The 25,156-nt window shown below is 34.8% G+C and overlaps 1 protein-coding gene across 5 annotated transcripts in view; it reads right to left on the reverse strand.

Moving 5' to 3' along the window:
- LOC131663661 (glycogenin-1) overlaps window positions 1-25,156 on the reverse strand; it is an 895,804-nt gene that overhangs the window by 565,506 nt on the left and 305,142 nt on the right. Inside the window, exon 2 of one of the 5 annotated variants that reach the window (XM_058934187.1) lies at window positions 291-1,020. The exons of the other annotated variants lie outside the window; for them this stretch is intronic. The gene's annotated coding sequence lies outside the window, so the exon portion shown is untranslated. The remainder of the gene's footprint in view (window positions 1-290; window positions 1,021-25,156) is intronic. 5 annotated transcript variants of the gene reach the window in all.

Below are 25,156 nucleotides of genomic sequence, written 5' to 3' on the forward strand. Positions count from 1 at the left end.
GGAGAGCAAGAGGAAACGGGTATCAGTCAACCAATAATCTACGGGAGTGAAGAGAACGCTCTGAAATTACTTGTTAATATCGTGTACGAAAATTCTTTATTATCTCTTAAAACGCTACATTAGATCGGCCCGCGTGTTTACGTTTACATCGGCGCTCGCTTGACAACAACATGCAGTGTCGGGACACTCGCTGCTCTTTGTCCATAGAGCTACTACATGCACGCTTCGAGCACGGAAAATTAATTGTTACGCATGCAATCGCGATCGCGAGATTAAGCTGTCCAGCTTACCTTTATTCGGCAGACGCACGAAGATCTCGGTGACAAGTCACACTGCGTGAAAGCGATCTGTTTGTTAGTTCGTGTCGCGGATCACGAACTCGCGCGCACGTGGCTTCGCCCTCGATGGCGTAGCCTCACACACACACACTGTTCAATGTCGCCGGTACAATGGCCTTCAGCTGGCTCAGGTCAGCACTCAGTGGCAGCGGTCGCTGGTGTTCGGCTCTAATTCGGACACTCCGATTGTATAGTTCGATCTCTGGCTCACGTATCGGTAACTAGTCTCGTATATACGGGCGAGCGTGATGATGGTTAGTCCCTCACTGGTTCAATTTCAATCGCGCGCGTTCGGTCTGCTCGCGTGCCGAATTCCTTCGTTACGTTTTTCGTCTCCCCGGTAGGTGCTGGCCCCGCAGGCAGCAATTAGGTTAGATTATTAGCGCTAATTTGACGTTTACCATCACAACATATTTTGCATTTTAAACATATCTACTAATCCTGCGTTTAGTACATGATATTTTTTATAAAATTTTATTATAGCTAATAGCATTTCTATTTTACTAATACATATCTGTATTTCGAGACAATCATGAGCTGCTTCATTTTCCAAGAAATCATCTAATTTATGAAATTTACTTTTAGAAATCTCATATTGATTGTTAGAAAAATCATTTAAATCTTCCTCGTCATTACTACTATCGTAGTAATCATCAGCATCAAATGGAATATAATCGAAGCCCTATAATAAATGAATACATTATTATAGTATTTTCTATAAATAATAATAGAATTAATTAAAAAATAATCGATTATATTGATGCTAATGATGTGTAATAATTACTTAATAAATAAGATAGACTTTTCCATATCAATCCATTGATGTTATTTATAGCACATTAGTAGGTAAACCACAGGGGCCTTAACTTAGAGGGGTATCAGTTCACTGAGTTGAAGTGAGTGAGTTGAGGTGTGTGCATGTTCAGCTCATCACTGTCACTTCACCCTTCCCCTCCCCCTTACTAAGTGGCCCGTGCATTGTCGACTCACATCCCCCTCCTACTAAGTTATACCGGTGCATTCTACGCACTCCCCCGCTCTCTCCTACACTGTTACTGTGATGCTCGTGCGTTCTACGCACTCCCTCTCCTCTTCTATACATTTTTAGATTTATCAGAAAAAAAATGAACAGACAGATTGGGGGATCGAACGCGCGTCCTCCGGATCCGCAGACCGATGTTCTACCGCTAGAGCTACTGCCACTGGTACTACGGGCAATTCGTATTGTGTATACTAGCTACACGATTGATATATGGTGGGGGGGGCAGTTGGGAGGGCCCAAGCGCTAAAACATACAAATGATAATAAATTTAATAAATATACTAATTATAATAAATATTATACATAAATAATTTATTATAATTGGTATATCACGAATAATTTTTTTTGCTGTTCAATGTGCACGCGCGCGTGTGTGTGTACGTGTATGCGTGTATGTGTGCGTGTCTCATCTACCGAAGATGGTTTAATACAAAAAAACGTGCAAGTACCTGTGAAGACAAAGATGAAAAAAATGCAACACAAAATCTTGCTTACTTTCTTTTATATGTAGCCTTCGTGGTTGTAAGCTACTATAAATAGCACAGTGTAAGAATTATCGATTCATTCATCAATCAGCATTCCAATAAAATAGATCGTTAATCAAAAGTAAAGTACTCTCGTCTTCCACAGGAAGACTCGGACGAAAAGAAGAACAAAGAATCATCGACATGGAAACAAAGTATTTCCAAATTTTCGAGCAATACTAAAAATTTTCCTGAACAAAAAGGCTATCAGCAGTTCAATAACGAAAAGAAGGACTAATAATCATATGTATACATGTCATCATTGTACACTACCTCAACTAATAAATAAACATTTTTTTTCATTTAAATTCTATGTTGTATAAATTTTTTTTGTTGATAAAAAATACAAAATTTATTATAAAAAGATGAATTGCTACTGCTACTGCTGCTGTAATCGTCAGAGTCAGCGAAGAATTTCGTTTTTTTTGGATGGTTTAATAAAAAAATAAAAGAATATTTTTTTTATATCAATTGAAACAAAAATTTTTTATTGATAAAAAATATAACTTATTCTACATGTTCTTAAAAAATACATGTTATTCTAGAAAGTATTTACTTAAAAAACAAAATCACTATAAAAATCCTTTAACTACTTCATCCCTCTCTTCCCAATCCATACAACAGCCATCGATGTAAAACTTTTTCATTAATTTAACGTTTTGATGTGCATATGTCGTTACGTATCTGCCGTTATGATTAGGGCACACGGTAACTGATTTTAATATTTCGAAAGGTAAATAGCCCCAATCATTCAAATCGAAAACTTTGAGGCCATATCTTTCTAACCACTCTTTGTTCAAATCTCCGGAAACAAAAATTTTTGTGGCATCTTTGAGTGTATCTGTGATGATGAATTTATGCTCTTCGTATTTATAATCGCCAGAGTTCCATGTTAATCCATGATAGAAGAAAATCTCTGGTTCTAACCAGAGATTATTTCCCTTATATTTCTCCGGTAGTCTTCGCCATGGAAAAGGAGGTTTGAACAAGCGTACGAGCAGTTCTTTGTTGTAGTTAAGTGGAAGTATCGCTAACTCTTTCACAGCATAAGTTTTGCCAGGCATCATGAAGCCTTGCATATCCACTACGTACTCCATTGCGATAGAAAGCTACTACTGAGCTGCTTAAGGAAAGAGTCAATTCATTAATACCCTTCCCCCCTCTCCTAAATAAGTTTCTTCACATCTCCATTTATTGGATTATACTGAATGCTGCCATCGTGTAGAATAAGACAATACGCTGTAGTTCCTTCGGGAATATTTACTCTGGTTTTTGAACTACAAGCGCACATCTACTGGAGCAGTCTTCAATGATGCGTTTTGTTTCGAATAGTCAATCACTACTTGTGATGGCATGTAATTTTTATATTCGAGTTTTTTTAGCATCGGTTCGGCATCCTTACCTTAGTATACGTTTTGAAAATTGGCATACATATCGTACAACATTACGTACTGGTTTTTACTGAAATCAATGTTGAGATTACCGTACGGATAGCACTGAGAGTTGCGGTACAGTTTTAGATTTCTGATGTTATAATGATCAAATATACTAGTGTTAGAGTTTGGTTCATTTTTCGTTTGGTTTGGAAGGCTAAGATGACGTAGCGTGGTTTCTCCAACTGATTTGTCGTTTTAACTGTCCAGACGTGATTTGTGTTTGCAGGGAGCGCTGGATATTCGTACAGTTCCCAACTACGAAAACTCATTCAAATACTTCGTTCGCTTGTTAGAAAGTAAAGTAGACGTATTTTCTTTGCATTCGATGCAGTCACATAGGGCATAAGCCATTCGAGGTGTGTAATATTAATCATGAATTCTTCGTAAGCTTCAACGTCGGCCACGGTCTTCTTCGTTTGATAAACTGCATTTAAATCGGTACTCGATCTTATGAGAATTAATTCATGTTTCATATTCACTAGCACTTTGCGATAGTCCTTAGCGAATCCAAGTACGAAGCTCAGAGGAATCAAAATGTCAAAGTCGTCATTTGTTTGTATAACTTATAAATAATAATTCGTACTTTCATATCTAGTTGCGCTAATGAGTAAGAATTCGTTTCTAAAATTACTCTAATTATCAATAAAATAAATTGAAAAATCAAATATATGCGAATATGAACAATGTTTCAAGGAAAGTCAGACTATGCCCTAGTTTCTTATAGGGCGAATTGTCCCATAAGCAGAGCTAAAGTCTTCTTGGGATTGGATATAATTCGGCCCAAGTTTCTTATAGCGCGAGATGTTCTATAAGTTATAACGAGTGAAAAATTCCTCGTTATATTCTCTCTCTCTCAAATACCTTTGTGTTTAAAATATATATACATTTATTTGTAGTATCTATTTTGTATTTGCCCTTTATTTAACAGCAGCGAAAACGTAAGGAGAATACGGTAAGAGAGAGAGAGAGAGAGAGATGCGACATAGGAACGGGAGAGAGAGAGGTAAGAGTCGAGATGGGGCGCGAGAGGTGTACTGCGAGCGGTGATTTTAGGCAGAAAGCAAATAGGCTACGCTTCGAACGGCACGGACGCGTTGACTCGAACTCCAGAGAGTTTTGGCGGTATTCCCGTACTGTATTTTGTGAGGATTGAATATATAGCAGACCATCCCGGTGTGTGGGTGAGCGACTGGACTATCCCACAATAAATGACTGGCAGTGTCGGTGGTCTAAACAACTAAAAAGACAGTGTAGTGTGCGTGCGAGCTGGCATCGTTGCCGCCCGCCCTCATTGTTTGATAGCCGACCCCTGCGAAGATCGCATTACTGGGCGATCCTGATTTTAGGCAGCTTCCTGGACTCGAGTGTGTCTAAAAACGACAATTGTAAGTGCCACTCGATTTTAACTCTCTCCCTGACTGCGTTTTTGCTCTCTCTTACGCACTGCGTTTTTCTACCTTGTGTATTATCTTTGACTATCTTTTTATTACACGCTTTGTTCATATACTTATATCTCTGTTCGTTCTTTGAAGCCTGACTCTCTATCTATTTCCTCAATAATTTAAGTTAATGCGTGTTCGCGTTCGGATAAATTCGCGTCTCACAAGAAGCCTGTATTCACGACGCCTCCACGGGCCCTTAGGCAGATCGGCCTTATAAGCGGCATACTGCGCTACCGGATCGGGTTTGGCAAGACATCAGCGAAATCTGCACACCAAATTTGATTTCCGGCAATTTTAGGTGAGAACGTGTTCATTCCGTCGAAGAACACACTTTTATATCAACGGGGATAGCCAAGATGGGCGAAAACCCCGTTATAAAGTTGAGCTCGAATTACAGGAAGGGAAAAGTCTTGCTCGGTTAATCACAATGAGAGAAAGAACTTAGGTATTAGCCAAGTTTATTCAAACTCATGTGCTCACTTTGCAAGGCTAGAAGTGAATGCCAGCCTGTGCAATAGTGGGCGTATTTATACACAAACTTTCTCGCCTATTTTGCAGGAGCGTTTTCTTCGAGAAGTTTTCGAATATTCGAGAAACTTTCGCGAATTTTCAGAAATAAGTTTTGTTAATTTACAAGTAAACAAACATTAATAATGAGATTTCAACGCATGTAAACATTACAGAATTCGTTATTTGTTGAATTAGTGTCGTCAAAAGTTATTAACTAATAAAGTCAAGAAATGTAATATTATAATATTTACAATAGAAAATTATTACATTTTTACATAACCTTATAGTTTATTAATTTTAGAAGTATTTTTTAAAAAGAAATATTAAAATTAGTTAATAACATTTGAATTATAACAAATTTTCATATATTTAACGGTTTTTTTTATAATCTTATAACGCTATTATTAGATTAATTATCTAAGATTTATAAACTATAAAGTTGTCATTATTAAGTATAAAATTAACGCTTTCGTTCTATATACAACTTATTGTTTAAATAAATTATTAATTGTTTATTTATTAATAACAGTTATTATGAAGCTGTTATTAATGAAACCAATTCTTACTCATGTTCATTTCTTATTCATTTTGCATTTGGACTGTTTACATTTTTCTAATAATTCATAGTTTTAGTGTAATAAATAAATTAACTTTGCATATTAAAATTCATTATTATTTAATAATTAAACGCTATTCGTATGACTATATTCTAAATCTACGTACTAAAAGAAATAAAAAATGCTTTGTTATATTAAAATTATCTCTAATTAACATATTTTTCTTAAATAACAAAAATCATTATATCTATATCTATTACTTTATGACGTCACGCTCCTTATTTTGGTTATGAAATTAGACTCTTGTACTAATATAATCAAATAATCGGTAAGGTGGCGCCGTTTAATGTGTAGATTTGAGTAAACAGATACATGCGTTTGACGGGTTGCGGTGATTCAGTAACATAATCAACTAGCTCATAGATAGGACCGTTACAATTATATTATTATTATCAGTACGGAGAGGCTGCACAGCTTTGCGAAGAAATTTATCAATGTCGTCGATCTCGTAGGTCCCGACAGGTATGTCGATAATTTGATTTGCGACGTAAAATTTATTATTATGTACGTTCGATATTAGGTATCGAGTTGAACGTTAAGAACTCGACTAAGCCCAACTTGTAATGTTTATGCTGTCATAGTTCGATTGGTGGGAAATAGTGCGCTTCCAACAGTAAAGAATTACCCGAGAGCGTCATCTAGTCAGCGTTCGTGAGGGCTCTATCCGTTAAATTTATTTCGAACTTTTTTTTTCAAACCTGATCCCAGATAAGGTTTGAGATAAAGTCCATAGCCTTTTTTGTAAGGTTTGAGATACAAGCCTTTTCCCAGAGTAATGGCCTTCATCGTTTTGTTGCGTCTCTTGTTCTCTTCCAATTGCTGTTTTGCAAACTTTGCATCGTTCACGGCTTTTGCGATTCCCTTGGCGCCACCATCTAGAGCCCCAGTTGCACTCAAGTCTGCAAAAAGTGGTATAAGGCGGGGCAAAGCTCCACCCATCTTAGTTGATATTGGCAGAATTGGTGGAACGTTAATGTTTTCTTTTCCACCAGCTCTTTTAATGGTTGTACGAGCTTTTTTCAATGCAGAACCGATGACTTTGCGCGCACATTTACCTTTGGACCATTTGAATGTGGCCGCTTTGATCTCGCTTTTCAAATTAACTAACTTTTTCGTTTTCTTGCGCCCTTTCGTCTTGGTTTTCTTTCTTCTCTTCGCGAGATCCATACCAAACTTTGATTTTAATTTCATAGCGTTAGATATAGCGTAAGCAGCTGCTTTCTCACTAAAACTAGAATCCTTAGCGAAGACTCTCTTGATCGCTTTTTCAGCTAAAATTTTGTCTGCGATATTTCTAGCCTGAATATTTTCTCGATTTTTCGAGTACGCTATATCGTGTTGCTAGCAAGCTGTGTCGAGAGGATTGATTCCTGGATCGTCGCGAGCTAAACGTGGCTGTAACTTAGTTTCTGGTCCGTAATATTGATAGCCTGGAATATGGAGTTCCAATGGAAGTTTATTAATGATATCATTGACGAATCCTCGCCCTTTCTTTGCTCTGACGTTTGCATATGATCATCATTCGATCAAGTCCACCACACGACTAACGTTTGAAACTATAAAAACAGGTATATATATAGCCATGTGGTCAGTTATCGTTCGAACTCTGTCTCGTGAGTATGAATTTCAAGAAACAAACTGTGAAACTTCCCGTAGAAAATATGGACGTCATCGTGCGGGAGGATAAACAACCAAAGCGTCATGGAGATTTACTGCCGAATAGCATCAGAGCTATTTTTTGTGATCCGTCCAACTGTAGCAAGACCAACAGTCTTGTGGCGCTTGTCAGTCACCCCAATGGCGTTAGATTTTAAAATGTTTACGTGTACTCGAAATCGCTCGATCAGCCAAAGTATAAATTATTGGAAGAGATGTTAAAGCCGATAAACGGAGTGAAGTATTTTCCGTTAAGAAGCACGAATCCGTGATCGATCCCGAGCATGCATTGCCTAATTCAATTATGATATTCGACGACATTGCCTGTGAGAAACAGAACAATGTACGCGCTTTCTTTTGTATGGGCAGACATAGGAGCATCGACTGTTTCTATCTCTCGCAAACGTACGCGCGTATTCCTAAGCATCTCGTAAGAGATAACGTCAATTTATTGGCAATTTTTCGACAAGACGAAGCAAATATGAAACATATGTACGACGATCATGTGAATTCAGATATGACTTACAATCAATTTAAAGAACTTTGTGCAAAATGCTGGTTGGATGATAAATATGGGTTTTTAGTGATCGACAAAGACAGAGCTATAAACTGTGGAAGATATCGAAAGAGCTTTGATTGTTTTGTTATAAATATATCACGATAGTAATGCGGTATACAGTCTCTCGATGATCGTCGAAGCGTTAACATGACTGATCATCAACGGGAAAAACATGTGCTTTCTCAACTCGTAAAAGCGCAAGGCGCGATAAGATAAAAATATAGTTTATAGAAGTATAGCCGAGAGTATACCGACGAAGTCTTGAATAAGACATTCAAACCAATAGTCCATCATCTTAAAATCATAATAAGCGAAGTGGATCCAATCAAAAATTTAATAAGTGAGAAGGAAAAAAAAATCTTCCCCCCGAAACTCCCGTTTTAGTTATTGAAAAGCCGAAATTTCTAAACAAAAAAAATTAAAATACGAAATCAATTCGGCTGATAATGTCGACAAGTATGAAACCGCTCAGTCTCGTGACGGAGATAGCGATGCTACTGTCACGCACAATACTACACAGTTTTATAACAGTTTATCCGACGAGCCGAGCGAGGATGAGCATTTAGCTGGCGACAAGTACACGAATACATTGGATAAAAGTGATTCGAACTTTGTGGACTTCATTTATGGAGTATGTAAAGAACAAAATGGATCATACACGCTTGGTAAATCTACGGTGATTTTTGACAAAGATAACGTAAACGTCGATGGTTTCAAGTATCCAAAAACACAGGGTTTAATGGAGTTACTGGTTGCAAAGCAACCTGATCAAAGTTTAATCACTTCCAATGATCTCAAGAGCTACAAAGAAATCTTGGAGATTTCTAATATTCATAGGAAGAGAAATAATCCAAACGAGGCTATACGAGCGCACAATAGTAATAAATTCAATAACATAATTGGTCCGTTATTTGGTTTGACTAAAAAAAAATACAAAAGGAGGCGAAGGGCTGCTACAGACGACTGTTACGTTTTTGGCTATCTACAAGATTACGCGAAACAATACTTCTATGGATTACGTATACCGGGATGATCCGCATGAGCTCGTTGATCGTCTTCGATTGATACTGGCTGAGCAATCAGCTGGTAACAATAATCACATCAACGAAATTCATTCGATAATCGAAGAATTACGCAAGGGTGGATATATATATACTAAGAGCACACCTATTGTTCGAGCATTATTAAAATGAACGTCCATATATTCGGACGTAAATATAAAGAGCAAGAAGTCCACGATCTTCGCGGTCCACCCGGTATTGGGTTCAAGCTCACGAGCGATTACGATCTAGAGAATGAAAGATTGGAAAATCTTGCTCCTCCGCAGCAGGCTAAAGACACTATAAATTGGGAAACTGCGGAAAACATCGTTCAGATGGCAATAAAATCTACGATAGACGTGATCGCACGATTGAGGAGTGATCTTGAGGATTTGGATGCAATTATCAAAGAGGAATTAGCACGAATAAAGTCAATTGTTCAAAATTTAGAAAACAGTCGATTAGATGGAAGCGGTGGTGGAGGAGTTGCACAAACCAATAAGACATAATTATCCAAGACGAAAGTATGACGTTCGAGGTATGGATGAGACGTGGCAAGCCGATCTCGTCGATATGCAGGCCTATTATAGACAAAATCGCGGCTACAATTGGCTTCTCACGATAATTGATAAATTTTCCAAGCACGCGTGGACTGTGGCAGTCAAAAAGAAAATCAGTCGCAATGTGACAACGGCCATGAAATCTATTTTAGTGAAAGGTAGACGGCCAAAGAATCTTTATATGGATAGAGGCAGGGAATTCTACAATGCAGATTTTCAAGCTCTCGTGAAAAAATATAATATAAATCTGTATTCTACCAATAGTTCGCTCAAAGCTTCGATATGCAAACGACTTAATCGCACGTTGAAAAACGCTATGTGGAAAAAGTTTAGTCTCCGTGGAAACTACAAATGGTTCGACGTACTGCCGGAGCTTACAGCTGCCTACGATAATCGCAAACACAAAACTATTGGTATAAAACCTATCTAAATTACAGCGGCGAATCAAGCTCAAGTATTAAAAAAATGTATACAATACGTTGGAAGAAGAGAAAAAAGAAAGATAAAGTTCAAAGCTGGCGACAAAGTTAGAGTGAGCAAAGCGAAGCAAATATTTGAAAAGGGATATACACCAAATTGGTCAACGGAAATATTTACAATTGTGCGCGTGGCACCAATAAATCCAACTACTTATCATTTGAAAGATTATCAAAATAAGCCTATCCTAGGTGTCTTCTACGAACAGGAACTTCAGAAAACCAAATATCCTGACATCTATCTACTGGAAAAGGTTATTAAGAGACGTGGTAATCAAGTTTTCGTAAATTGGTTAGGATTTGATGATTCGCACAATAGTTGGATGAATAGAAACGAATTGTAGAGAAAAAAAGAAAACTATGTAGATTGAAGAATTAATAAATAAACACAAACACACATATTTTGATTTGAAAAAAATATAAAGAAAGTTTATTTTCTTCTTTTTTTTGTTATGCGTACGTTGATATACATATATATTTATGCAGTTGTAAATTCTATTACAACCATCACCCTTATAGGTGAGAAATAATTTAAGTTTATTAGCGTAATCCGTCATATCGTTGAACAGCTTTTCATTCACGATCAGTGCACTCGATACCTTGTTTGGTAGAAACAGCTGAAACTCCTCGTTCACTTCGACTACGATTTTTGCACCGTATCGTCTTTCAACTTGTTTGAGTCTGGTGATCATGTACTTGGATTCTGTCTCCAATTTCCGAATCTTCTTAGTGGGTTTGAATCGATGACAAGCTAAATTATTCAGCTGCGCGAGATCCATCTGTAGAAAAAAACAATGATATTTAAACTAAGTTGACTTGAAACAAAACACCCACACACATAAAATCACAATTATCTCGAGTAATTTTTTAATTACGGAAATTTTATTTTTTTTTCTAATTTTATCGACAAACCGCGCTTCCAGTAGCTTTCTTTTCCGTAGAGCAAGTTAACTAAGAATGAAATTAGAAGACTGCTGCTGCTGCTGCTGCTGCTCACTACTCGTCGTGGTCGTCGACTTTGCATGTAACTTTGTCTCGATGAGAATGAGCTCCGAAGCCTTGAGTGCCGATTGATATGACCCGCCCCTCACTCCGGTCTTTTTCGGCGGCTGCAGCTCGAGGCGGCGGCTGGCGGTTCGATAGTGGCGGCGGCGGTGGCGGCCGTTGGCTCGACTGCGATCATTCCTAGTGCTTCTATCCTCCCTCCCTCTTCACCAATAGAATACCGTAATGGCCCCAAGGAAGCGTATCTTTGTTTGTTTCTCGCTGTACAACTGATGATGACGCGATCTCGTGGACTTAGCTGTCGGCTCATAATCACATTTTCTCAGAGACATTTGACGTAGTCCGCGAACGTAATCGTGGCATTCAGTATCGAATTCTTTATCCCCTTTGCCATCTTTATTGGATTTCTATTCTGAACTCTCACGCTGTACATTTTGCTTCTGAGTCCAACGAACTCGAGCATGAGCATTTCGGCGTTCTCGTTCTTCATCTTGCCAACCACCCTCTTATTGGTTCTGGGAATATCGAAACGATTCTGCTCTGGAAAATCCAACGAATCGAATTCGCGAATATCACGACGCATGACCTCGTACATGTCTACATTGGTGATCTCGTACACGAGACTGTCCGTGTCGGTATACAGAAGCTTGCAAAGCTCCTCGCCAACGGGACCGCGCATATAGTCGTAGTGGAATCGATACATGAGCGTCTTGATCAAGTCGAGAACAGCGAGACCTATGTGAATGGGTTGGGTTTTCTCACGGTGATTTCCTTTCGCAACAGTTGAATCACCATCAGTTCATGGTCGAAAATGTCGCTACTGTGGAAATTTGGTCGAGCTATCAGAGCTTCGGCACCGCACACTGTGGTATTATATTAAAACATCAAAAAATTATATTCAAAATGAAATATCTCAACTTAGAATTGACCGATTTTGATAAAATCGATTTCAATGTAAAGCTAATTACTTATAGAATACAGGAAAATCTACAACGAGTGTCGAAATAGATTTTCTATCCTTCAAAAAGTTCGTGGAAATGCAACATTTTTTGAGGCTGTAGATCTTTAGAGTAAAAATTTAAAATAATTGTTTTTAATAAGAAAATATAAGTTTAAAGATAATTTACTGAATAAATAGAAGTTGAAATTCATCAAATGTCAGGTAATAATAAATTCTTGGTGGTAAAATTGTATTTAAATATGAAAATTCTGTTTGGCCGATAGTTTAAAAGTATTTAATAAGCCACACAAAGGAAATCACAGTATTGAACTTTTAATTATACTTCTGGGTGTTTAAAGTACTTAAAAATTCTATAAAAATATATGATGCCAAGATTCCAAGTGATAAATCATTTGTTTAAACAATATTTTCAACAAAAATTGTGTGAAGGTAAATTTTTGGCTTTGAAAAAAATATTGTTAGATTTCTTTGACTATTTTGAATAAAACAGTTATTATCAAATTTCATGTAGAATGCATAGTTTTCTATTTAAAAATACTCAATGTTCAAAAAATATGATTTTTATCTTTTTTAGGATTTTCATACTCATAGGGATTTACTTTATTGATGACTTCTGAAAACCTGCATTTACTATTTCATTAACTACAGATAAAACTGATATTTAATGTAAAAAATTGGCTATATTAATTTTTGTAACTCATGTTTAGTAGTATAGTAATATACTAGTAGTAGTAGTAAAAATAGTAAATTTAAATTTTAAATTTAATTTAAATAGTAAATTTGTAATCGTCGATATAAATAAACTGATAAAAGCAATTCATGCAAACGCAAAATTTAAGTTGCAAAAAAGTAGCTTTGCAAAAGAACTTGCTTGATAAGTAATTGTCAGCTGAAGTGATATTGTTTAAACTTCACGGCTTTTGAAACTTTCACAAAATACGTCATCTTATAAGTGACTAAAAAACTATAATAACCTGAGAATTTTCTAGTATGTTTGAAGTAAGTTTGTGTTTTACAACTTTAAAAAAAGGTAAGTGATATAAATAGTATCACGTCTCTCAGCTACTCATCAATCAACGTCTTTTTCAACTTTATAACTCAAAGTTAAATTGATTTTTTATGCGTAATCAAGCAAGAATACAGAATTATATACTTAGTTAGATTGCGGTTAATCTTGAAGTAATATTGTTGTGCTGATCACAACTATAATCTTATAACTTTTTAATTTCTAGCCTAAAATACTTAATATTTTTAGCGCTTATGCTTAAGCTTACTGTTTTAATCAATTTTCATATCTTATATAATCAAGTTAATGTGTAATGAAGGTATGTATATTATTTTATTAATTTATAAAACGATATTTCATTAACTAAAAAAAATCCACTTCTTGAATAAGATTGTTGCTAAAAAAATTATGAGCTAAAAATAATTTATTTGAAGGATTAAAAAAAGATTGAGTTAAATGAAACTGCTACCATATAACAAAATTGAACTTGAAGTATAATTAACTCACTTTATTTTGTAGAAATATTCAATCAATTTTAATTACAGTAGCAAACATAAATTTCTAATAAAAAAAAAATTAGTCAAACTTTGAAGTTGTCTACCTCAGTCAAAAATAAATATTTTTTTACAAATATCAGCGCTATTATAAAGAATAAACCAATATCTTTACAATTTTGTTGGTTTAGTCCAAAAAGATTGAAAATTTTGTCTCTTATGTGAAAAAAACTGATCACATTTTTTAAAAATTTTTTTGGACACGAAAAATCGTTTATAATTTTTCAACCGCTAGGCGGACTTCAAAAATCTCAGATGAAAAAATGCGTATTTATGTTCTCATTGAAATGAGCGCAACAGATTTTTTTTCTTCGGGCTGTTAAAAAGTTATAAAATTTCTTATCTCATTAAAAGTCTCATTATCTCGGAATCTGTAGAAAAAAACTCCAACAAATAAAATTTTGTAACTGTATAGAAATAAAACTTGTATCAGATACTTCAAAATTGCTAATAACAATTATTTATTCTATTTTTCTACTCTTTTAAAGGTTAAAACATGGCAAGTAAAAATCATTTAAAAAGAGTAAGTTGTGAGGGAATGTATAAAAATGAAGGAGGTAGGCCTGCAAAAATAACAGGAGGTACAAGTGGTGGTCGAAAAAAACTTGAAATTAAATGTAATGCTTCATATTCGACACATTTAAGATGGGCTCACGATACTACAAATTATGCTGAACATAACGTAAAAGTATTGAAGATGGCTATCCGTTTTACCATCCAAAGAAATCAGAAACTCGAAAATGATGAGATTGCTAGACGTAATTTGATTGAGAGTGAAAATGATAGTGCCAAGCAGATTATAAGTGATATCGAGAATGAAAGCGAAGAGGAAGGTTTTAATGAAAACGAGGCTGAAATCGACAATCCGAACACAAGTGAAAACGAAGAGGAAAATTTACTTTACAGCAACATTAAAAGTGTATCCAAACATTCGCCAACATCAGCACTTGCATTTTACTTGGCACATGATTTCACTGTTATAACGTACCAGGGATTAGTGACGGACACAAGACAAAAAAATTGCTCAATTTACCCGTGTTACACCTTTATACAACGCGAAATGGCTAATTGTCGTCCCGATCAGTATTCAATTATGTCTAAAATGGAAGTTTCAGTACCATTACAGAGTTTATTGAACAAAACGGCAGAAAGATTATGTGAAACAGTTGGCTTTGATTGGGATCATACTGACTTGCATAATCTTGAACTAACCGTTACATTAGGATTTGATAGTTCCTCTGGACATTCAAATACTCACCAAAGATGTGAAAATCCAGAAAACGAAACTTCAGAGACTTAGCAATCATTATTTGTAACAAATATGGTTATCATAAAATTAGCGTCTACTTCGCAAGGTACGTTAAATTTGGTTCACCTTTGTATCTAAATTCTGCAGGTTTAAAATAAAGTTAATCAACTTAATTATAACAAAAGTTATCATTTTATTTTAAGAAAAATGTAAGTGGACAAATCCAACGCCACAAAGCTACCGTTTCTGTCGTCCAGTAAGGATTGCTTTCGAGAAAGAAACCGATGATGCATTAGTACAAGAAAATCTACGATTAAAAAAAGAAATTGCTGAGCTTATTCCAGTCAAATTTACTATGAAAAATGGGAAAAAAGCCAAAGTCAGTTATGCTTGTTACATAACGATGCTTGATGGGAAAGCTGTCAATGCTATTGTTGGTAATAAAGCCACTGTTAAATGCCCGATATGCACTGTAACTAGTCACAGATTCAGCAAGCAATTAGAGTTTCAACCAAATGAAGATGTTTTCTTACTGGGAGTAGGACTTCTTCATCTGGAAATAAAAGCCTTCGAACATTTAATCCATATTTCGAAGAGATTACCTCTAGGAGTTTGGGATGTACGAGAAGGCCTCGAAAGTAGTTTTCTTTGTTAATTAACTTTTTATGTTAATAAATGTAAAAGATGAAGTAAAGTATACGAGGTGTGATCAAAAAGTAAGGTGAATTTTGAAATTTAGCGGGCTACGTCCGTTCGATCTTCGACTTTTTTATTTGGTTATGTCGGTACACTCGTCTAGAACATACGTTCCAAATTTCAGCTTTGTAGTATGTTTGGTTTGTTTGTGAGAGGCATCAAGGTTAGAAGTGTTTTGCGTGCTCCACGATTTGCTGCTGTCTAAAAACATGGATCAAAGAGTTTGCATTAAATTTTGTGTGAAAAATGGAATCAAATGTTCCAAAACACTTGAAATGCTGAAAGTGGCATACGGTGAGTCTACTTTAAGCCAAAAAAATGTTTACAAGTGGTATAAACTCTTCCAAGAAGGCCGAGAAGACACCGACGACGAATCTCATTCTGGACGCCCCAGCACATCAACAACTGATGAGAATGTTGAAGAAGTGAAGAAAATAGTGTTGGGAAATCATCGAATTACCATTAGAGAAATTGCTGATGATATTGGCATCTCATTTGGTTCGTGCCAATCAATTTTGACGAGTGTTTTAGACATGAGACGTGTGTCAGCGAAGTTTGTTCCGAAATTGCTCAATTTCGACCAAAAGAAACGTCGCATGAGCATCGCCCAAGAGCTACTGAATGACGTCAACGATGATCCAGATTTACTCAACAGGGTTATAACAGGTGACGAAACATGGGTATACGGTTATGACGTCGAGACTAAGACTCAATCGTCCCAGTGGAGGCATTCTGGATCACCAAGACCAAAAAAAGCACGCCAAGTTCGATCAAATGTATAGGTTTTGCTTACAGTTTTCTTTGACTGCAGGGGCGTGGTGCATCATGAGTTCTTGCCACAGGGTAGAACAGTAAATAAGGAATATTACCTGCAAGTTATGCGCAATTTGCACGAAGCAATCCGCCAGAAACGTCCGAATTTGTGGAAAAATAAAAATTGGCTTTTGCACCATGATAATGCCCCTGCTCACACATCGTTGCTTGTGCGCGAATTTTTGGCTAAAACCAACACAGTAACGATGCCACAGGCACCGTATTCCCCAGATCTGGCCCCCTGTGACTTCTTCTTGTTCCCAAAACTGAAGAGGCCCATGAAAGGACGGCGTTTTGCCACGATTGACGAGATAAAGACGGCATCGAAGGATGAACTAAACAAGATCACAAAAAATGATTTTTTGAAATGCTTTGAGGATTGGAAAAAGCGTTGGCACAAGTGCATTATATCCGAGAGGGATTACTTTGAAGGAGATAAAATAAAAATTGATGAATAAATAAATATTTTTTGAGAAAAATAAAAATTCACCTTACTTTTTGATCACACCTCGTATGTTTAAGATAACATAACATACATAAGAAAGTTAAATTTTCAGAATGACTTAGAAACTTTAGAGCAACATATTAATATCCAAAATATTTTGCAATCAACTTTGTTTCTTGTGTAAAAATTGCTTTTTAAGTAATATTACACAATATATCAATATGAATTGAATACGAATAAAAGATATCGTTTTGTTGTTAATTTTTTATTCTAATTATATTCTAGAAAGAACTGAAAGTAGAAAATTATATGTCCAAAAACGTGTCTTTGAAGCTTTTGGTATAAGGCCAGATAAAGTTCTTCAAGGACACGGTACTAACAATACTGGAAACTTAGCTGGAAGATGTTTTCAGGAGTTTTAAACATTTGCGGAAGTATTAGAAATTGATGTACAATTAGTAAAAAATATTGCGCTAATACTTTACTTGTTCAAATGTAAGAAAAGCTTAGATCTTAATAAAGTAGAAGAACTTTGTGAATATACATATAAAAGGCATAATGGAGTTTACTATTGGGCTCGAATGAATCCAAGTCTTCATAACCTGCTTAAACACGACTGTCAAATTGCAAGAAAATTTCCGATGCCAATGGCATTTTTTGCCAAAGAAGCGAGTGAAGCCTGTGACAAATTTTTTAGACGAAATATGACAGCCTATGCAAGACAAACTAGTCAAAAAGCTCGCCTTCAAGATGTCTTTAATAGAGCAATCTACTTATGCAATCCCTCTATTTCTTTAGTTTACACAAAAAAGAGGATTCGATTTCATAAAAATGATATTATTCCAGCAGAAGCTGCTTCATATTTCCAAAGTTAATAGTAACTTTAAGAACCAATGAAAGTGTTTATTCTTGTATTATAAATCTATATATTGTACTCTTGTATTATGTTTGTATTCTTACGTCCCGAGACGTAACTATTTCTTCATTTTGAAAATTAAATTGGGCGGAGAAGTTTATAAAGCATTAGTAAACATTAAAATAGATAAGATAAATGATTATATCAAAGTGATAAGGCAGCTATTTCCCTCCTTTGACAATATTCATAGTTTATATGGGAAATTTATGGAAATCATCCAAAAACCAAATGAACCCGTCTTAGCATATGCAAACCGTTTACAGGAAATAGTTTTGCAAATTAAAGAAATGAAAAAGTTAGAAGCAGATGTAACTGACGAAGATTTCAAAACGTATGAAACAGTATTAAATGCTGACGCGTTAAAATTTTTTAAACAAGGTTTACAACAAGACATTCGTCTGGAATTAGGAAATCACATTAATTTGGGCACTGCTTTACAAGACGCTATTGAAATTGAAACAAATTTAAAAAAACAAAGATTATTGAGGGGTGATATCGCTAGTCCCTTTCATAGTAATGTAGACTCGGTTACTGCTTCAACAAATGTTACTCACATATATAATTATCAAATTTGTCAGGACTATAACCATGAAGCTTTATTTTGTTACAAAGGAGCTTGTGTATATTGTAAGAACAAAGATCACCTGTCAAACAATTGTAAAATTGTAAATAAAAAGATCGAATTGATATGTAAATTCTGTAATGCTCAGGGGCATTCTATAGACGGTTGCAAATTTAACAGAGTTAAAGGAAATCATTGTTAATATTGTCAGGTGATGGGTCATACGGTTACACAATGCCCATTTATTATAGAATTTGAAGTATGTTGGAAATGTAAGGAAAGCGGACACGCCCCGCACAACTGTTCAAAATCTTTCAAATCAACGAACTTTTGCGCTGTTTGCGACAGCAGCGACCATACGATACGCAATTGCCCGAATGTGACATGCAGGCGTTGCAATGAAATCGGTCACTCAGTAAAATATTGCCCAAACGCGGACGAAACGAAAGAATGTAGATTTGCAATATGTACAATCTGTAAAGAAAAAGATCATGAAGCAAATAATTGTGAATTGGCAAGAATCCTGGTTAGCTATAGTAAGAACAATAGAAGTAACGATAATAAAATCAGTTCAAATACAAATTCTAGTGACAATAAACGCAGAAATGGAAATTTTAATCACGATAACGGATCTTCACGATTTAATAATTTTGGGAAAAGAAATAATGACACTAAGTATGATTATTGCCACATGAATAATCATGTAATTGACAATTGTTTGAAATTGAGAGCTTTAGAAAGAAACGCAAAAACGACTAGTATTTGTACTTATTGCAAGGAATCAGGTCATAAAGTCGAATCATGTCCAATTATAAAATCACTAGAAAATAACCAAGAAAATTTTTGTATAATTTGTAAACGTACCGATCATACAGAGTCGACTTGTTTCAGACGTATTAATCAGGGAAACGAATAGATTCTTCCGAACATAAGTGCACGGAGGAAATAAATAAAAAGTCACTCGCTGCAGAATTAAGAGACGAAATAACGACAACACGAAAAATGGACATTGATGACCAAAATGAAACTCACGCATTAAATTTAACAAGACAATATGAATCGCAAACCAAAACGGAAAAAAATAATAAAGTATGCCTCCGAAATGACAAATAAAAGAAACTCTATAATGAATGTAATGGCAATATAGAACTTACAACTATCATTGAAACTAAAATGCCAATGTATTTCCTAAAGTTAAAAAATTTGTTACAATACATACAGGTACCGAATCCGTTTTCGGGTGTTAATTTTAATTTACTTATAGATAGCGGAGCTCAAATCAATATCATAAAAAGCGATTGTATACCATCAAACGCTATTTTGGACTCAGAAAAAATTTCATTATCCGGTATTACTGATAAAACAATTCAAACATTAGGTTTGATAAAAATAACAATTAATGGGTTGTTAATTGATTTTCATATTGTACCAAGAGAATTTTCAATCCCTTATGATGGCATTCTTGGCATACCTGTTCTGAAAGAAAATAAGTTAAGATTAGATGAAGGTTATTTGGAAATAAATAGTAGGAAAATAAAACTTGTATCAATACCGTTAACTCAAATGAACTCAATCGTTCTTACCGAAAACAAAAAGAAAGAGGAATCAAGGATAACAGAAGAACAAAAGGGATTTTTAAGTAAAATTTTACATGGCATTAATAAGTAAAATAAAACAAAAAACGAAAAAGAAAAACACTACGAAGAATCGAAAATCTTTGAGGAAAATAACAAATTTCATCCACTAGAAAGAGAAAATATACTAGAGGACCCCGAATCTGTTACATTTCCTTGCACAACAACAACGGATAAAATAAATAACGAAACAATGACTGTAAAAGATTTAAAAGTAGAACGCGAGATCGAAAGTTGTAAAAACTCATTACTAATACCTTTTTCTTCCAAGGGAATAACGAACTTGGAAGCTGAATTAGAGAAAGACCCTTCCGAAATAGAGCACATGATTACCGATATAAATGTAGCAATGAGTAATGATGAAATGACTAACACAAAGGATGATTATGCAGACAATTACGATTATAAACAATTTATATCGGTTATAAAAGAAAATATTGGAATAGAATTCCTTTCGGAAAATACTGTTTCAGAAGAAATCCAAACATATCAATATTTATCTTTCGACTTAGAAAACTTTCCAAACAGTATTGAACTAACGGAAAATATAGATTTGAACATCAATGAAAATGAAATTGTATACGCGGGGAGCATAAATTTTTTAGGAGAAGAATAAGAAAAAATTGAAGGAAATCAATTAAGCCACAAGGAAAAAGTATTAGAAAAAATAAATTTGAGAGATTTAGTCGGAAACAACTATAAGATAATGAAAGAACTTATTGAGGAAAACGAAGATGTATTTTGGGCCGATGGCGACAGATTAGGTACATGTAATATAGAACAACATGAAATTAATTTAACAGACAACAAACCGGTTTACGTCAAACAATTTCCCTTGCCACACAAATTACGGGACATTGCTATTGAAGAAGTAAAATCATTGATATCTAATAATTTAATAAGGAAATCGAAAAGTGCTTTCAATGCACCAACATGGGTAGTGAAGAAAAAGAGCTTAGCAGACGGGAAAGCTAGATGGCGATTAGTAATTGACTACAGGAAATTGAATGAAAAAACTGTTCCTGACCCATATCTAATTCCAAACATAACAGAAATATTTAATCAACTCGGGAAAGCCAAATTTTATCATGTTGTCGATCTAAAATCCGGTTTCCATCAGGTAACAATGCACCTGAAAGATATCTTCAAAACAGCATTTAGCATACATCCATTAGGAAGATTTGAATTTCTCGTTTTACCATTCGGACTAGTAAACTCGCCTAGAACATTTCAAAGAATTCTTAATACAATTTTGGGGGACTTAATCGCCAATACATGCTTTGTTTTTATTGACGATATAATCATCTTTGGAGAAACAGTGGATGAGGTCAATAAACGTTTTTCTGAAATAGGTCAAAAACTAACAAGGAAACCCCCCCAACCCGACCTCACCGATTTCATTAATCTTTTGATATGTTATAGTTCATCAAAAAATAAGACATACGTATTTTTTTTATCGGCGGAAAAACACTTTGAGGGGGTGAAAACAACCCTCAAAGTTCACCCCCAAAAATAGATTTTCCAATGTATCTCAGCATCTAATTGATATTTTACGACCAAACAAATTTCATATCACTTCTCATGTGAAAAGCAAACTAGCACATGCAATTCCGACCACAAGGGATGCAACCCTTATTTTTTTTATTTAAAATACTATCTATTTCATGGCTATTTTTATGAAAAAAATTAAAATAACCCGAAAAAAATTGGAAAAAATATTACCCTACATAAAATACAAAAATAAAGTTAATCTAGTCAAGCTTTTTTTCAAACTACCCCCTTAAAGTTGAAAAACCACCCCTAAAAAATTGTTTTCAATACATTACAAGTGGTGTTGATAATTTAGTGTAAAATACGTTAAGCATCATTTATACTGTACAAACACAACTATCTCGTACAGTTTCGACCACAAGGGTTGCAACCCCTAATTTCTGTCATCGAAATTTTTACCTTCTTTGTACCTATTTTTGAAGAAAAGTTCATAATGAGCTTAAAAAAATTAGAAAAAATATTACCATGGATAGAATAAGAAAAAAAATTTTACTTCTCATTTTTAAAACCACCCCTAATGTTGAAAAACCACCCCCAAAAAATTGTTTCCAATACATTACAGGTCCTGTTGATAATTTACTGTAAAATACGTTGCTCGTCACTTATAATGTACAAACACGTTTATCTCGTGCAGTTTCGACCACGAGGGTTGCAACCCCTAATTTATGTCATCGAAATTTTTACCTTCTCCATTCCTATTTTTGAAAAAAAGTTCATAATGAGCTTAAAAAAATTGGAAAAAATATTACCGTGGATAGAATACGAAAAATATGTACCAATTCAAGATTATATCACCCAACAAGACCCAGAACTGGGACAACGTTTTTCCAAAGTATTTTGTTGCGCCGATTCCGAATCTGTCCGGAAAAATGATCCATCACCCAGTAGCAATTTCTAAAACTCCCCTTATATCCCAATGGCAATTTCCCGCACTAACCCGCACTATCAGAATGCTTACAACCCCCCCTAATAACCCCCTAAAAACCTCCAATGAAAATGCCGTTAGCCTCCCACTAATAGCCCGAAGACATAGCTGAGCCCCCTTGCAACCTTATGGCAATGCTTGCAACCCACCGAATAACATAATGGCAACGTTATCAACCCTGCTAACTACTGGGGTTATTAGGGGGTTATTAGGGGGAAGGTCTTATTGGGGGGGGGGGTTATTAGGAGGTTAATGGGGGGTTGTAAGCAATGCCATTGGGGGATATTAGGAGGGTTATTAGGGGGAGGTTTATTACCATCGCCATTCGGTGATTAGGAGGGTTGATAGCATTGCCATTGTTTTTGTTGGTTGAGTTTTTCTCCTTTCTTGTGACTAAAATTGTAAACTGCCAAGTAATATATATTTAATTGATTTTTATATGCGTTACTATAATTCATTCAGTTACCAATTAAAAACAATCAAAAAAATTAGGACGGATTTATTGTTCATACTTCTTACAATAATGATATTCTTCATAGAAGTGCTCGAAACATAATGATTTTTTGCACCAACCGCAACGTATAATAGCCACATTTTTGCATCCTTCTATGTCACAATGTGTATTGCAGGAATCTCCAAAACTGTAAGCAACAGGATTGTCAAAATTTTCTGGTTTTTTAGTGAGGTAACCACTCTTGAACCAGGAATATTTAAAAAAATTAGTATATCTTGGTGAAGATAATTGATTGTGGACTAACGACTGAAGTTTAATAATGTGATTTCTTTTATGTAAATCCAAATCATAATTCATCAAAATTACGGTATCTGAAAATTGGCGGACAAAGTTCTTCCATATGCGAAATCCAAAAACATCAAGTGGCTGAATTTTTCCTATTGTGCCAGTCGGTATTTTTTTAAAATTTATAATTTTATCACGTGGAGTTACAGTTTCTATGGCACTGTCACAATGACCGCTCCAGGAGTCAAGCAACAGCATCGTATTGGAACCTACATTAGGGAAATATACTTTTTGCAGCCATATTTTAAAGAGATCTAAAATCAAAAATCTTATTTGTAAAATCATTTATAATGACATTAATTGTAACTAGATGGGATTATGTATACCTGTAGTCAACTTTCCAGATTTAGATGCTTCTACGTAAACATTTTCGGGTCTAAATAAAGTGGTTTCAACAATGGGTCCAAACTCACCGCTAGATTCCTTCAAAACTAAAAAGAATGGTGACAGTAATTCTCCTGTGGCTGATATGAGTGGCTGTATAGTATAACTGTGGGTTGTTGAAGAAACTGACTGTACTAAACACTGTACCTGCTTTTCTCCTTCAACCGCTAGCGTTCTTCCGGAGTGCATTTCCAGTTGGAATCCGCTCTGATCAGAATTAAACACATTATGAATTCCAATTATTCTTATGCCTGCTTTAACATCAGCAATAAAAGTATTTGCTTTAATAGTTAGTTCTGAATTACTTTCTAGTGTTTTCTTGGTTATAAACTTATTTATTTTCCGGGATACTATTCTATGAGCTTTCTTGAATTTACAAAGCCAGTTATCCGAAGCTTTGAATCTTACATCTTCTGATCCTATAATCTTTTGAGCTTGCAATGCCCATCGACGTATGTCACGATCATGAATGATGTAACCAGCGTCTACTGCTGCTTTAAAATTATCAAAAGTGTACTGACAAATTCTTGCAATTTTTTCTCTATAAGTACCACCTTTGTTGACTATATGAGCCCAACGTTTCAACTGACTCACAGATGAAACTTTCTTAAATTTTTGACGTACACTTTCAACACTTAAATTTTTTTTTTGCCACTTCTCCAGTATTCTACGGCTCTTTGCTTATATTCAAAACTAACATCTTCATTGTCTTTGGTACAATGGTTGGTGGGTGCTTCGAAATCGTCAGGAAAATGGTGTTGAACTTCATCTTCTACTATTTTTGCAGCATGATCTTTGTAATCTTCTTGAAAATCTAATGTATCTTCAACGATCATATCTACTTCATTAAAATCATTCACGGATTCTATTAAAATGCTTTTAATTCTTTCCGACAATTGAATCTCTTTATAATTTGTCTCACTTTCAGGTATTTGTAGAGTTTGAAAGTAAGCTAATAATAAATTTAAAACGTTCAGAGCGTTAATTTTCATTTTTTAATCTGAAATAAAAAAAAAATATATATATATATCTTATATATCTTCTATTATATTAAACAGAAGGCGCGAAATTCTCCGTGCGTCCGTTCATCCATCCGTCCCCTTTTTTTCCTTATTTTTCCTCTGTATAGGTCTCTCCTGATATCGCTGGGGAATAAGAACTAAACTGAATAACAAATAAACAAATTAGGATGAAAACAAATAAATAAACAAATTGATAAGTAAACAATAATGATAAACAAACTTATAGAAAACATTCATGAAAAAAATTAATTAATAAATTAAAAAGTAAACATATTAATTAATAAACAATAATAATAAACAAATCAATAAGTAAACAATAATTATAAACATCATTAATTAATAAATCCTCATAATCAGTGTAATTTCAATTTTTTTAATAACAAATATTAAAAAGCCGTAAAATTATTTGCATATAAAAAATAATTTTATAGTTAT

This window comes from Phymastichus coffea, unplaced genomic scaffold (genome assembly GCF_024137745.1).
Source record: "Phymastichus coffea isolate CEN01 unplaced genomic scaffold, Cenicafe_Pcof_1.1 PCOF00037, whole genome shotgun sequence".
NCBI lineage: Eukaryota > Metazoa > Arthropoda > Insecta > Hymenoptera > Eulophidae > Phymastichus > Phymastichus coffea.